The sequence below is a fragment of the Perognathus longimembris genome, chromosome 18 (assembly GCF_023159225.1).
Source record: "Perognathus longimembris pacificus isolate PPM17 chromosome 18, ASM2315922v1, whole genome shotgun sequence".
Taxonomy (NCBI): Eukaryota; Metazoa; Chordata; class Mammalia; order Rodentia; family Heteromyidae; genus Perognathus; species Perognathus longimembris.
Genome location: NC_063178.1, coordinates 29,655,047 through 29,669,231, shown reverse-complemented (window position 1 = coordinate 29,669,231; position 14,185 = coordinate 29,655,047). Strand labels below are relative to the sequence as shown.

Here is a 14,185-nt window from a genome sequence, read left to right as displayed (position 1 = left end):
GTGACATGGTGGCCTTATAAATCAAAGGATTGCAGATAGCCACATATCTGTCATAGGCCATTGTTGTCAATATACAGCATTCATCGATAACAAAGAAAGTAAAGAAAAAGAGCTGCACCAGGCACTCAGCAAAAGAGATGATACTTTGTTTAACAAAACTCACTATCAATTTTGGAATTATAATAGAGGAGTAGCAGAGATCAATGAAGGAACGGTTGAAAAGAAAGTTGTTCCTCAGAATGGAGGTCACAGAAATTCCCAAGAAGAGGAAGAAAAGAGGCAATTGGAAATCTGGCTGTTGTGTCAATTCAAGTAGAAAAAAATCCTTCACTAAAGAGCCATTTCCTGAGGTCATTCTTGCCTAGGTTAAATCTATAAAAAGAGGGGGAAAAACCCAATAACTTCAAAATAAATTCAGTTCTCTCTATCCAATCCCACCAAATGGACGCTGAGGCTCAGATTAGAAGTAACCCAGCCTCCAACCATGTCTGTGAGTTTTCCATGTAATTCATAAGATTTGGAGACTTTATAAAGAAATGTAAAATAGAGGGAAAGTAATTTCTTTAAGAATAAGATTCAAATGGTCACTAATCACTCTTGCCTCTACAGCATCATTCTTCATTTCTGTCTTCATTACACCATCACCTCACTATCACTTATGGCTTGAACACAGAGAAGTTGTCAGCGTATCAGAAACTCACAGATTCCCACAAAGGGTGTCATAAAACAATCACAGTCCTTACAATTCAACATCTGCTCATCTTTCTGCATCAAGATTTTAGAGACGTTCTTTGTTAACTCTGTCCTTTATTCCTATAGAGGTAAATGCAAAGCTCTTTGATGAATTTTAAAAGTGCACAAAGCCGAAAAGAGATTTGTCTTTCATGCTATTCCCTTTCTTTGAAATGAATTTTTTTGCCAAGGAATATGAACATAGTTCTCAGTACCTGACAATGAAAAATAAAGACAAGCAGATCATTATTTCTGATGGTGGCTTTTCCCAGAGTGTTCTTATTTATCAGGGAGGTTGTGAATATCATGTGTTGTTGCCAAGAAAATAATCTGCTATGCTACTATGGCTCAAGAAATTTTTATGATCTCAAATGTCCTCAGGACCTAATTAAAAAACGGGAAGATTTGTGTTTCTTGAATGTTTTCCCCAGAGATTATACTTTACTGCTAAAGAAAATTACCCAGAATCAACCCTAATTTATAATCATGTTTATAATTATAAATCCTTACTGGAACTCTATTAAGTTGATGGATGCCAGTTTCCTATCGAGTATGGCAAAATTTCAAGTACAAAGCAAAAGAAAGTGTTCCATATTCACAAGGGATTCTTCTTAGCACCTCTTACATAACAGGAATACTATCCACTCATTTTCTGATTGTCTTGTACTTACACGGTAGGAATTTTGTCTATTTCTTTCAGGTATATATGTACTATGTTGAGTAATAATCATCCTATGAAAAAGCTATCAATAAATATATGTATACTGAAATGATGAATGAGCGAAGATTTTGATCTCACATCCTCTGGGATAGTGGCCACTGTATTTTCACCCCATCACATTTCCTTCTATGTCTCTGAAAAGTTAAAAGAATCCCTGTGGTACATACTTGAATTTGTTTCATTATTTTTTATTTTAATTTCATTGTCAAGGTGACTTACTGAGGGGTTACATTTAAATATGTATGTTAAGGAGCACATTTCTTGTCATACTTGTTAAACCCTCCCTCCCTTTTCTCCCACCTTCCATCCTCCCACCCCCTCCTGATTTGCACAGTTAGTTTCCAACATATTGTAATGAGAGTATCACTGTTGTACTGGATCACTTTATCCTTTGTCTCACTATTTTGAAATTCCTCTTCTCTTCCCTTCCCTAATTCAGATAAATGTGTATATGATACTCAGGGGCCTAAAATTAAATACAGTAACAACAGAGGATAAACCATAGGAAAGATTATACAATTTAAGTGTATTTTTGTAACATATGAAACCCATTCTTGAAATTTTGAAACAATATGGAGAAGGCAGAGAGGGACAGGAGGAAGAAAGATGAATGTAAAAAAGACAGGGAATGAAAATGGAGAGGATGAGGGGAGATTGATCCAAAAAAATCAGATTGAGGAATATGAAAAATGCATACTTATGAATAGAAATATGCAGTGCATATACAAAATACTCTAATGAGTATATGGAAAAAGTGGAATTTTGATGAGAAAAAGATAATACAGAAATGTATTTGAGAATTAAGAAGGAGAGTGATGTGCTGACAGGAAGTTACTGTTTTTTTTTTTTTAATTTAGAAAATTAGACTTAATCACAACTACTCAGGAAGCTGTAATCTTGGGGGTCATGAATTGGTGCCAACCTGGGGGAAAGTCCAGAGTCAAAAGTAGAGCTGTGGTTGAAGTAGTACAGTACTAGGTTTAAGCAAAAATACTCAGGGACATTATGCAGGCTTTCAGATCAAGCCACAGGACTGGCACCAGAGAAAAAAGAAATCTTAGGCAAATGATTAAGAGAGGAAAATTAGAAAACCAGTTAATAGTGAAAGTATGCTAGTGGAGGTGATGGAATATGTGAGGGGTAAACATGAAGAACAATATACAGAATAAAATTCAAATTTAACTGGCTCAGGCCACAACTAGTGACATTACCATAACTGGAGAAATTTTTAAGTGTCAGTTATTCACAGAAGTGATTCCAACGGCACAAGCTTGTATCAGATGGAAAAAGGGAGTAAAGATTTAGTGTACACCTTCTAAACATTTGAACAAACATGTAAGTTTCATCTTACTAGGACTTATTTCTCCCAGTGTGTGTTTTATCTCAGAAGCCATGCAGAACATTTCTGTCTGGCCTTAAGAAGATGATGTAGCACCTAGGGGCAAAGATGCAGCCCAGGAGCTCTGCACCAGAAGCCAAGATGGAGAAGACCTCCACAGCCACCATAACCTTTCCCCTTGGCACTGTGGGAGACAGGCAGGAAGGTGAGCCACACACTGCAGAACACCAGCATGCTGAAGGTCAGGAACTTGGCTTCATTGAAGGTGTCAGGCAGGTTCCTGGCCAGGAAAGCCACAGTGAATCTGGCCAGGACCAGGGAGCCCAGGTATCCCAAGACACAGTAGAAAGTAGTGAGTACTTGATTAGGTGGCCATGTTCAGAATGTGCATCTGTGTCAAGGAAGAGAGGTTCAATGAAGAGGTTCCTAGTCAGAGTCCACAGAGAGTCACCGGGATCAGGGTGCAGATTGGAATGATGAAGTTAGGAGCCCCTGATACAGCCGCCACCTCATCCTTCTCCCTGGAGAATGACCTTGAAGGCCAGAACCACAGTTACAGTTTTGGCCAACACAGCAGCAACAGCTAGAGTGAATGCAACTCCAAATTTGGTTTGCTGCAGAAAGCAGGTAAGTGTGTTGGGTCAGCCAATAAAGAACAAGGAACAGAGAAAACAGGAAATGAGGAAACTGAGCAGGATGTTACTGAGAGCCTGGTTATTAGCATTAACAATGGGGGGGGGGTGTTGTGATGTTTCACAATGATCCCAAGAACAACTGCTGTGAGTGTACATAAGCAAAGAGCCATGCAGTTCAAGGCCATCCCCAAGGGCTCTCCATAAGCCAGAAAACTTCCAGCTCTTAGGAGGCACTGGTTTCTCTGTGTGTTGGCATACTGATGATCTGGCCATTTCACACACTGCTCCATATCTGATGAGGAAGTACAACAGCCATGAGTAACTTTTCAGTACTTAAAAACAAATTAGGAAATCCCTACATAAAGATAGTTCTAGCATGTCAATATTTAAAAGCATTAAAAAAAACCTTACCAATTATTACCAGGTATCATCTCTAATTTTTCGTTATTCATGCTCACACTCTATTTTAATCTAATTGAAAATTTTTTTACCCATAATAACTATCGCTCTTATTATTCTTTGCCATTTCTAATTTCCTAACAAAGTTTTCTGATCCCTTCATGCTGCCATCATAATTCTCAGCCTTGTTTGCCCCCTTCAACCCCTCATCCAATATTGTAGATAGTAACACTTGCACTTTTCTGTACGTTTCGTCCAATCTAAATAGGAGCCCTGTAGCCATTCCTTGCAGTTGTTATATTTGTCACTAATACGCACATGTAAAGCAGTAGAAAACAGAAAATCAACTCAATCTTTGAAGCACTGAAGTCATTCTATGCACAACAATACTGCCTGCTTCCTTCACCAAACTCAACCCACAGCAGGTGCTCTGTTGCAAGAACAGTTCTGAGCACTAGTACGTAAAGATATGCAAAATCACTGGGTTTCTTTTTTTTAAGTCTAAAAGTAATTTGGAGAAAAGGGAGACTTTGTACTTAAAAAAATGCTTTTCATTTATTATGATAGAAGTTATACTTACATGACTGAGTACCTGAATTCACATGCATACAACAGACTAGAAAAAAGATCGCATACATAATTCAGAGCCTGTAATGTTTTTGTTCAAGGAACAGTATCATTCATTGTCACAATTAGACGAAATGAAGGAGGATTTGACTCTGCAATTCAAATACACCATTTTTGCACTAGAAGAGAGTATGAATTTCTTTCTAAACATGAACTCACCAGTCCCATTGGCCATTTCATCCTCTGATGAAGGAGTGCAATCAAAGCAACAGGCAGCCTTCCCCTTCTGAGGGGATTTCCTGAATCCAGGACCACAACTTTCACTGCAGAAAGAATGAGGAGCCTGAAAAAAATTAGATAGGTGTCAGTCACTGCAGGGTTATAATGAATAGGACTATTAAGCATAGTATTTCTATGCACATAAATCTAGTCAGTTAACTGAATGCTGCTGCAATAAATCCCACATCATGTCACAAACAGCTTGTATGCTATAGCCTTGATCTCTACCTATCCTCTTGAACTGTTGAGAAATGTAAGACCTTTAAAAGGTGGATGTTAATGAGAAAGTAAGTCCTGCCAGCCCTGTGGAACTTCCTTGAATTCATGTCACTATTATATGATGTCTCCTACTCATCTGAGACATTATGAGGAGAGAGGAGAAAGAATTTTCTTTGGAGCTTTGGAAGTATGCTGTATGTAAATCCCAGACCTCACTTTTATAGTGTTATATGAACTCCAGGCCCATCATATTTTCTTATTTTCCCAGTGGCCATAATGTGAGAGTCTTCTTCTCACATAGTCTACTGATTCCTCTCACCAAAGATGTTTAAGTAGCATCACAACTAACCATTGAAGAAAACCTCCACAGAACGGAGCCACATATACCTTTCAAACACTTCAAGTGATTGACTCTTCCAGTACATTGTCTGAGCATAGAAACCTGCTAAGAAAAATGCCATTTATATTTTATGATGACACTCTATGTAAACATTTAGAAACACTGTTAACTGTTTTTTGGTTGCTAATCCTGGGGTTTGAACTTAGGGTCTGGACACTGTCCTTGAACATTTATTTTTCCTGAAGGTTATCACTCTACCAATTGAGCCACAGCTCCATTTGACTTTTTGGTGGTTAATTGAGATAAGTTCCTTAAAGAATATTCTTTCCACTGGGCTTTAAACTGACCTGTACTGGTAAATCTGAGGACATCGCCTTCTGAAAGGATAGGTTTATAGGCATGGGTCAACATTTCCTATCCCTGTTAAATTCGTCTGTTCCCTTTGTATGTAAGAGTCAGTTAATACAATTTCTTAAGCTGGAAATAGATTCTATGGCCCACTCTACCATATCTTCAGAAAAAGACAGTTGATGGCCATAGAGAGAATTTGGAGAAAACTTTCCTACATTCACTTCTAGTTGAAGATGTTCTGGAAAATTCTAAATGTTCAAAACGTCATACTCTGCCCCCAATGTCTTTTTCTCATGCAAAATGACTTAATCTCCAGCAGGATTGTGAAATTGGATGTTCTTCAGAAAAGGTTGCAGCTGAAAGAGATACACCATCTTATGGTGAAGAACATCCCATGGTTATAACACTGAAAACCTGTGTTGGGGATTCATCTTGGCCTTAAGGGGGGAAGGGCGAGGAGAGCGCTCCCGAGACGCCGCCCTTCCCCCAGCCCTAGGGCAGTGTGGAATTGGGCCACCCCTATCTCCTTCTGGGTCCAGAACTAGAAGGGGTAGCTTTGAGACCATCCCCCACCTTGCGCCAGCGAGCATGTGTGCTCCCTTTTCACGTGCTTTGCCCACAGGACGGTACTATGGGAAGTGACGTTAGCCCATGAGGGAGGTCCTTGGATGGACAAGCTCGCCAGCTCATGCTCAATCTTCATCATCACTACTATATTACTGTGAGTCCCTCCCGATTAAATTGGATTGCTCTCCGAGATCCGTCTGCACCTGGCTTCCTTGGTGGGTAAGGGGGGAGGACAAGGGGATCTCGTTCGGCCATGTGCACCTTAGGCTAGCCCGTGTCCCTTGCTCCACCTTGGCCACCTGCTGGTCAGGTGCCCAGGGGAGAGGGTGAAAAGAGGAGCACTGATAAGGGAGCAAGCTTAGCATCCCCACACCAGGGGAGGTAAATCTAGCCCGGAAAACCTGAACTAAGTAAACCTCTTGACTGACTTTAATTTCTGCTTCAAAATTTAAATGTGAGTGTAGCAGAGAGATCTAATGAACTATCCCGGGGGGGGGGGGAACTATGGAGGAATAAAAACAATCTTTTAAAAATCTTGGTCACTCAGCAAAGAAGTAGAAGGCTTTTTCAGCAGAAACTGATTCCATGTAAATAGTCATGAGTGAGAGAATTCTCAGTTTCCTAGATACATTTTTCCACAATAATAAATTTTATGAATGCCTATAGTTTCAGGTTAATATAATTATAATATGTAAAGCAGAACTAAGCTAGAACACTTATGCAAATTATGGATAATTCTGTTTTACCAGGTCTCATTTTGCTCTTGCTTAATAAACTCATAGAGAAAAGGTATACCTACAGTTTTCAAAACATTAGCTATGAGCATGTTGAGGTTATTTGTAACTAAAAGAATATATAGAAACATGGAATATATTTTGTCCTTGCTACTGGCCTACATTTCCTTATAGTGTTCCTCACAGACATTTAAACAAGTATAATTTCTTGGGTTTTGGAAAAATACATGAAATATTTCATTTCATACAATTAAAAAAAAACATTTAGGAAGTGACTTTCCTCATGGTGTGTACCATCCAAAACAGAAGGCCTTATCTGTGCAGAGGAAGTCACAATACCTTTTCTGTTTCCCATTATTGGTACTTCTGTTTGATGAAGAAGCATCTCATGCAGAGCCTGGGCCACAGAATACACAGTGCTGTATATATTCATATAAAGTGAGGCAAGCGAGGATGAGGAAGAAAGAAATAGCACACGTTTGCTCTCAAAAGTAGAAGTTAGGTCTAGAATGCAATGAAATATGTTAACAAATACAGGGTTTGGATGCATTTACACACAAACTGACGAGAGGTTGTTATACTTGTGGGATGAAACCAAAGGCATATCTCATCTGAAAATCTGAAGTTCAGTTAAACATAATGGATATCAGGAAATGGAGATAATGTTGAGGGGCGAAAGGGAGGCAGACATATGTAGAGTACATGTGTGAGCAGTTCATTGTATTCAATGCACACTATGTAACTTGTAACTAGGGATGGGAGGGGCAAATATGGATGAATAAAGGAAGGGTGACATTTTTTCCTAGAAGCACTGTATTCCCAACACACTTCTGGAACTGTAAACTCTTTCTACAATTGCTTAGCAGTTTGAGTTTTTAAAAAGGGAAAAATCTAATGGGAAAAGCTTGAACATTTTAATACAGGCACATGTAATGCAGAGAGCTTTATCTTCCATCACTCTACTTAATGGATTATTGTTGGAAAATGAGTGGTTTGTTTGAATGCTATGCCTTCCCTTTGTCATAAGAATATCTAAATCCCTTTCAATATTTTTGCCTTTATAATTGATAGACACTAACTCAGAATTAAGATCAGTTGTTCAGTTCTAAGTTCTTTCAAGATTGCTTTCAGAGAAACTGCTTTGATAATACAACTATTATCTCTCATTTAAAAATAAGTAATGACTTAATGTTATTAGAGAATATGAGGCATATATGCCCAATGGAACACAAATATTACATTCAGGATACTCAGTAGTGAAATTCATTATTTGGTACCAGTACAAGTGCTTTCAATTAAGATCTAAGAGTTGCCCCTTAACATTTTTGTTTAATCCTTCTGGTGCTCTACCATTTGCGCCACCATTCCACTTCTGGATTTTTGGTGGTTCAAGACTTTTGTGGACTTTCCTTACCCAATATTCCTTGAACTTTTGTCTTTAGATCTCCCCTTCCTGGGTAGCTAGGATTATAAATGCAAATTATGAGCACCTGGATTGCAGACTTCATTCCTAAGAAGCTATAAGAGAGCACATGCTAGCAAATAGAATGATTTACATTAGGTATATAAATAAGTTGTCATTTCATGCAACATATTCATCAGCATTTCCAAAATCACATTATGATTATGGGTTTTGTCTCCAGATTAGTCAAATAGTGTAAAGTAATTACATGCCCCTGGCCTTCATTCTTAAAATGTGATATGGTGGTGATGGGTCTAGATGAATTTTTACCTTGACAAATGTATGATTTCTTATAAACAAAGCATAACTATCTGTTTTCAAGTATATATTTCCCTATTTTAGAAAAGTTGTGGGATCTGTTCTATCATTAGCCATTTCAGAGGACAGCTATGAATAAAATATGTAAAGCACCCCACCATTATCCCTCCAAATTCAGACTACCATTTCCATTGTTGCCATTCTTACAGTTCTTATTCTTTTCCTTTACCTTCCTGATTGTTTGCTTCATTTTCTAATGTTCCCAGAGGTTTTTCCATGTCTTTCATCTTGAGTAGAGGAGAAGGTTTCTTTCTGGCCACTTTCTGTAAAGAGATTATAATGTTGGGTCATGACTACAGTATAGTTTCAGGTAGAATAATTTTATTAAAATAGTCTCACTGGTTACTTCATCTATCTTCAATCTACTATGATTTCTTTATCATACTCTTATCAGAAAAAGAGTAATATGGACTGACATAGCAGATATTTATATTATTTGAGCTGAAAACACCATAGTGAAGGTATAGAGTGGTTGCTGAAAGCAGTTGAGAGAAGGTAGTAACCATTATGACATCAGCATTCACCCCTTCCCACGACTGCCTCTTAGAACCCTCTGAGGTAACGTCTCCATAGTTATAAAGTTCTTGTCTCAGAGCAGTTTTGATGTGAATCCTGCCCCTGCTTTAAAATTTACAACCCTCAAGGTTGGACAGCTGGAGGGAGAGTTCCATAGTCTTCTATTGATGAGTAGATCTCAAATCAGAAGTGGGTAAGTATGAAATGAATACTGCTGGGCTCATCCTCAATACACCACGGATCAGATGAGAGTTGGACCAACATAAAATGATAACCCAGTCTCCATTCCAACTCCATCTACGATGAGAATATGTGAGTATTCCTTCTTTCTTCCTGCCTGAAATTGGAGAAATGTGTTTTATCTGGAGAAAACATGTCTATTTCAGCTTCCAGACGTCTTTGAACCCCACGGCCAGAGTAAATTTACAATGTCATATACATAGGTAAATGTGGCATATATTTAAGAAAGCAGTAGTAGAGCCATAGATATCCCAAGGATTGGAATTACCAATATAATGAAATAGCTATTTTAAATAAAGGAAACTATATAAAAATGTGTACAAAATGCAAGTTAATGAAAAGAATTTAAACAGAGAAATGCAATTTCTAGAAATAATTGTGTAAACTTTCATGTATATGAAATTCAGGTAAGATAAAATGAGCCTAAATTTAAAAGCAGATAAAATACATATATCAAGTGTATCACTGAGAAACAAATTAAAAGTACAAAGGTTGGATAGATAATACACACCTTTATTCCCAGATACTCACTAACCTGAAGTAGGACCTGAAATCTGCCTGCACAAGAGAGCTAGATTTCCTTTGAAAATAAAACTAAATGCAAAAGTGGTAAGCATATAGCTTGAAGGATTGAGCAATTTCTAAGGACAATGAGGATCTAAGCTCACACCTTAGTGCCACCAAAAATTAGAAGAAAATAATAGACTCCATAAAATGATCAAATATTTCTGCAATTTGTGTATTGGGGAAGACCAGATGGAGAAAATACAGTATTTGAAAAGATTTTATCTAAACTGATGAGTATTCCAAAGTGTGCAAAAGATATAAAGCACATATTCAAGAATATCAGTGAGTGTAAATTGAATAAATGTGATGAAAACATATCCTAAGAAACTAGAGCTGAGAGTAAAAGTTTAAAACAATCTTCAAACTTATGAAATAAAGTATATAAAAGTACAAAACTCCGATTCTAGTATGAGTGGACGACTTCTATCTGATGGGGTTCGTGATAATTTTATCCATCCATGATGGAAATCAGTCTGTAAGTTCCTCATAAAACTATGAATAAATTTATGATATGAATCAGTGCCACTACCTTGTGAGATTATGGTCCACTGCATGTATATGTGTAATGTGTCTAAATAAATGCTTTGGACAGCTATCATGTTTTACTAAGAACTTAAAAAATAAGTGATAAGGGCTGGGGATATAGCCTAGTGGCAAGAGTGCCTGCCTCGGATACACGAGGCCCTAGGTTCGATTCCCCAGCACCACATATACAGAAAACGGCCAGAAGCGGTGCTGTGGCTCAAGTGGCAGAGTGCTAGCCTTGAGCGGGAAGAAGCCAGGGACAGTACTCAGGCCCTGAGTCCAAGGCCCAGGACTGGCCAAAAAAAAAAAAAAAAAAAGTGATAAAATCCTGTGTAATATAATGAGTATACAAGTATAATAGACAAGTCGCAACATCATTAGGAAGGTTTTTTTTCCTTCTGTTACTTTAAAGTACATATGCTATTTAGTCCTTCATTTATACTGTGATGCATAATTTCAGATACCCAGTGCATGATGATCAGTATAATATATCCAACACTGGAGCCTTATACAGAATACCTTCACTGCTCTGAATTTAGCTCTCTTCTCCAGGGCCTTTGAGGTCTGTGCATGGAATTTTGTTCTACTATATTTTGACAAGCAAAAAACAGAGTTGATTTTGGTGTCCATTGAGCCTTGTGATAGAGAAGTGTTCTCTCCATTACCACATGTTCTCAGACCAGTGCATCATGGGGAAACAATCTCGATCTACGTTAGCATGTTGAGTGTTGAGTAAAAATGAGCATTTTGAAGCTGAAAGTTAAGAATGCAAAGGTGCAAATCAACTTCTATATTGACCTTGACTAATTATTATTGTTTTGTTCGGCAATAGTGAAGGAATGCATTTGTAGAGGCCTCTGCACTTGAAACCTGCTTGGGTCAACCAGTGACGTTCTGTAGCTATTATGGGCATTGGGTGTGTGAAGAGATTCTCTGGGTGTGATGCCATAATAACTGGCTGACATCTCACTAGCATACATTTTTTCTGGGCATATTCTGTGGATGCTGACATGGCATCCTTTGCTGCAATCCAATTTCATCATCCTGAATGGATTTAAGGCAAATAGTTTCTTAAGACAGATATTGGACCAAATATATCCAAGTAACTTCATCCCTGGAGCATCAATATCTGTCATCTTGGGGAGAATCATGGCGCCTGAGATGAAGAAGGAGAACCTGCAAACATGTTTTCCAACCCATGTTTTTCTCCTTGATTCAAATCTTCAGATGCAGAGCCCCAGGGAAGAGTGTTACGCATTTTTCTTAAGTACTCACAAAAGGCTTCAATGAAAGAAGGTGGCTTATAGTGTACATCTGTGAATAAAAAGATACACATACAAAAATATATACAACTAACCCTATGGGCATAACTTCCAGCCAGAATTTCAGCTTGGCAAATGTTTCAGGCATGTGTCCTTTAACTTTCATACTCCTTCCTCTCCAGTTGCCTCTCCCTGTCAGGTCCTTGGCTAGCACTAGCTGCATTTCCACAATGAAGCACCAGGTGCACATGGATGGAGATGTGATGATTGCTGGGTTTTTTCCTCTATACACTTTGGAAACCAATAGAAGTAACAGTGATGCTTCTAGGCAACAAGAGAACAAGACATAAGTGAGTCAGTATTTTATGTCCATGAACTGTTTTTGTTCTCAGTATGGGCAATAGCTGAGGAAACTTGGGTGCACACATCAATATTATTTGTCTTCTGTACCCTGACTTCCAAATTTTATTGCACCTGAAACAGCTTTGTTTCATGATTTTATTTTGCATCTACTGTTGAGTAATTTTCTGCCTGCTCATAGGAGAAGACTCTGGTTTCCTTCAATGTAGCTCCTTCTTTCCAGGGATACAATTTCTTCACTTTATTCCAGAATACCTATATTTTCGCAATCCCAGCTGTCACTGCAGAGGATAAAGTGATTACAAACACCTGAGTCAGTAGCATGAGTTTTGTACTAGAAGGCTGCAGGCATATTTCTTTCCCCACAAGCTAGTGCTCTGAGAAGTTTTCTTTGGTAACACTTAAATTTGAGGTCACTGCTTAAACATTCTTATTGTAGGCTAGTGGATCACGATCATAATCCTAACAACTTGAGAGTGATATCTGAAGATAGAGATTTCAAGCCAGCCTGGCATCTGTAAGACTTTTATCTCCAATTATCCAGCCAAAAGCTGGGAGTGGCTCAAGTTGGCAGAGTGCTGACCTAAAGCAAAAAAGCTCAAGGACAGTATCCAGGCTCTGATCTCTCTCTCTCTCTCTCTCTCTCTCTCTCTCTCTCTCTCTCTCTCTCTCTGTGTCTGCTAATATAGACACATTGAGTATTATAGTTTCAGCCAATGGATATTTTTGTTACCTACAGATATGAAGAGAACTATCATCTGGTTAGTAAAATTTTATGCATGCTACAGACAACAGATAGTAATATTTATTCCCAAAGTCTTTCTTGTAGGTAAGTGGGCCACTGCAATTGGAAATCAGAAGGTGAGCCATTTGATGCAACTAGACATCCACTGATATTATGACAAGGTTTCTTAATTTTTATACAGTACTTAGTGGAGTTTCTTCTTTTGTTGTTGAGATTTGGCGCTATCCTTATAGTCATGGTCAAGGTAGCACTGGTGGAGTCGGTTACTTCACAGATAGATGTCTGTGACATTTAATACATGTTTGGTTCTCCACTGTTTGAGTGCAGGGGGCTGGGACACAATTGAATTCTGAAGCCTTCCTAATATGGGAGTGTGGTTGTTACGCTGACTCCCACTCTTAGAACAACTGAGAAATAGCTAGGTTTTAAGGCCTGTTTGTAGCTTCTAAATTCTAGAGAAAAGATGAATTCTCTAATCCATTTGTTTCCATCTAGGTGCTTAGCTGGTCTCTTTGCCACATTCCAAAAATGGTACATTTCTTAGTGGGGAAAAAGGTTGGCAGCCAGATGCTGATCTCCAAGAGGGAGATGTTCTTAGTATGGCAATCATGATTCCCAGTGTTGCTTCACAATTTCCCATCCTGTGGTGAATTTTCTCTGCATCTCACTGTGGCTGGTTCAGTTGTTCACTCCCATTGCTACTTTTCTTGAGCAGGATCTTTAAATTCTATAGTGAAGGTAGGTGCTAAGCAACCATAGCCTTTACACAAGTTTCACTGCTCTTATGCAATTAACCTTCTTGTTTAGTGTTTATCTCTGTTAAACTGGGGGGGCCATTGGCAGTGAAATAAGTTTCTTAGAATCAACCTATGCTTTGCCTAGTGTTTTTTATTCATTCAGCTATTCTGGTTCCTCTTGATAGCATTTCCTGCATTTCTATTCCCAGTCATTGTTGACAGATCACATCTTCCTATAGCCATTATGTAGTGTGTCTCTAGGTTTTCTGAAGTTTCTTCCACTTCCTGTCCTTTTAGAGTTCTCAGTGGTTATTATGTGAGTGCAGTAGTAGTGTGTTTGGGTGATGAGTTTTCATTTGGCTGTTATATGTTTACTGGTACTTAGGGGGCTTAAATAGACTACAACAAACTATTATGGAATGATGACAACTATCCAGGATGATGAGGATGAAAGTAAAAGAGAAAATGCACACACAAGTAACAGAGGTATATGATCATATATACATAAGTAAATGTACAGAAATGTGAGGATTAAATATTTTCATTTATTTCTAATGAAATTTTTCATTT

At 38.2% G+C, this 14,185-nt stretch overlaps 1 pseudogene; it reads right to left on the bottom strand.

Moving 5' to 3' along the window:
- Positions 1-2,836: 2,836 nt before the first annotated feature.
- On the bottom strand, positions 2,837-11,662 carry LOC125366893 (annotated as a pseudogene).
- Positions 11,663-14,185: the final 2,523 nt, after the last annotated feature.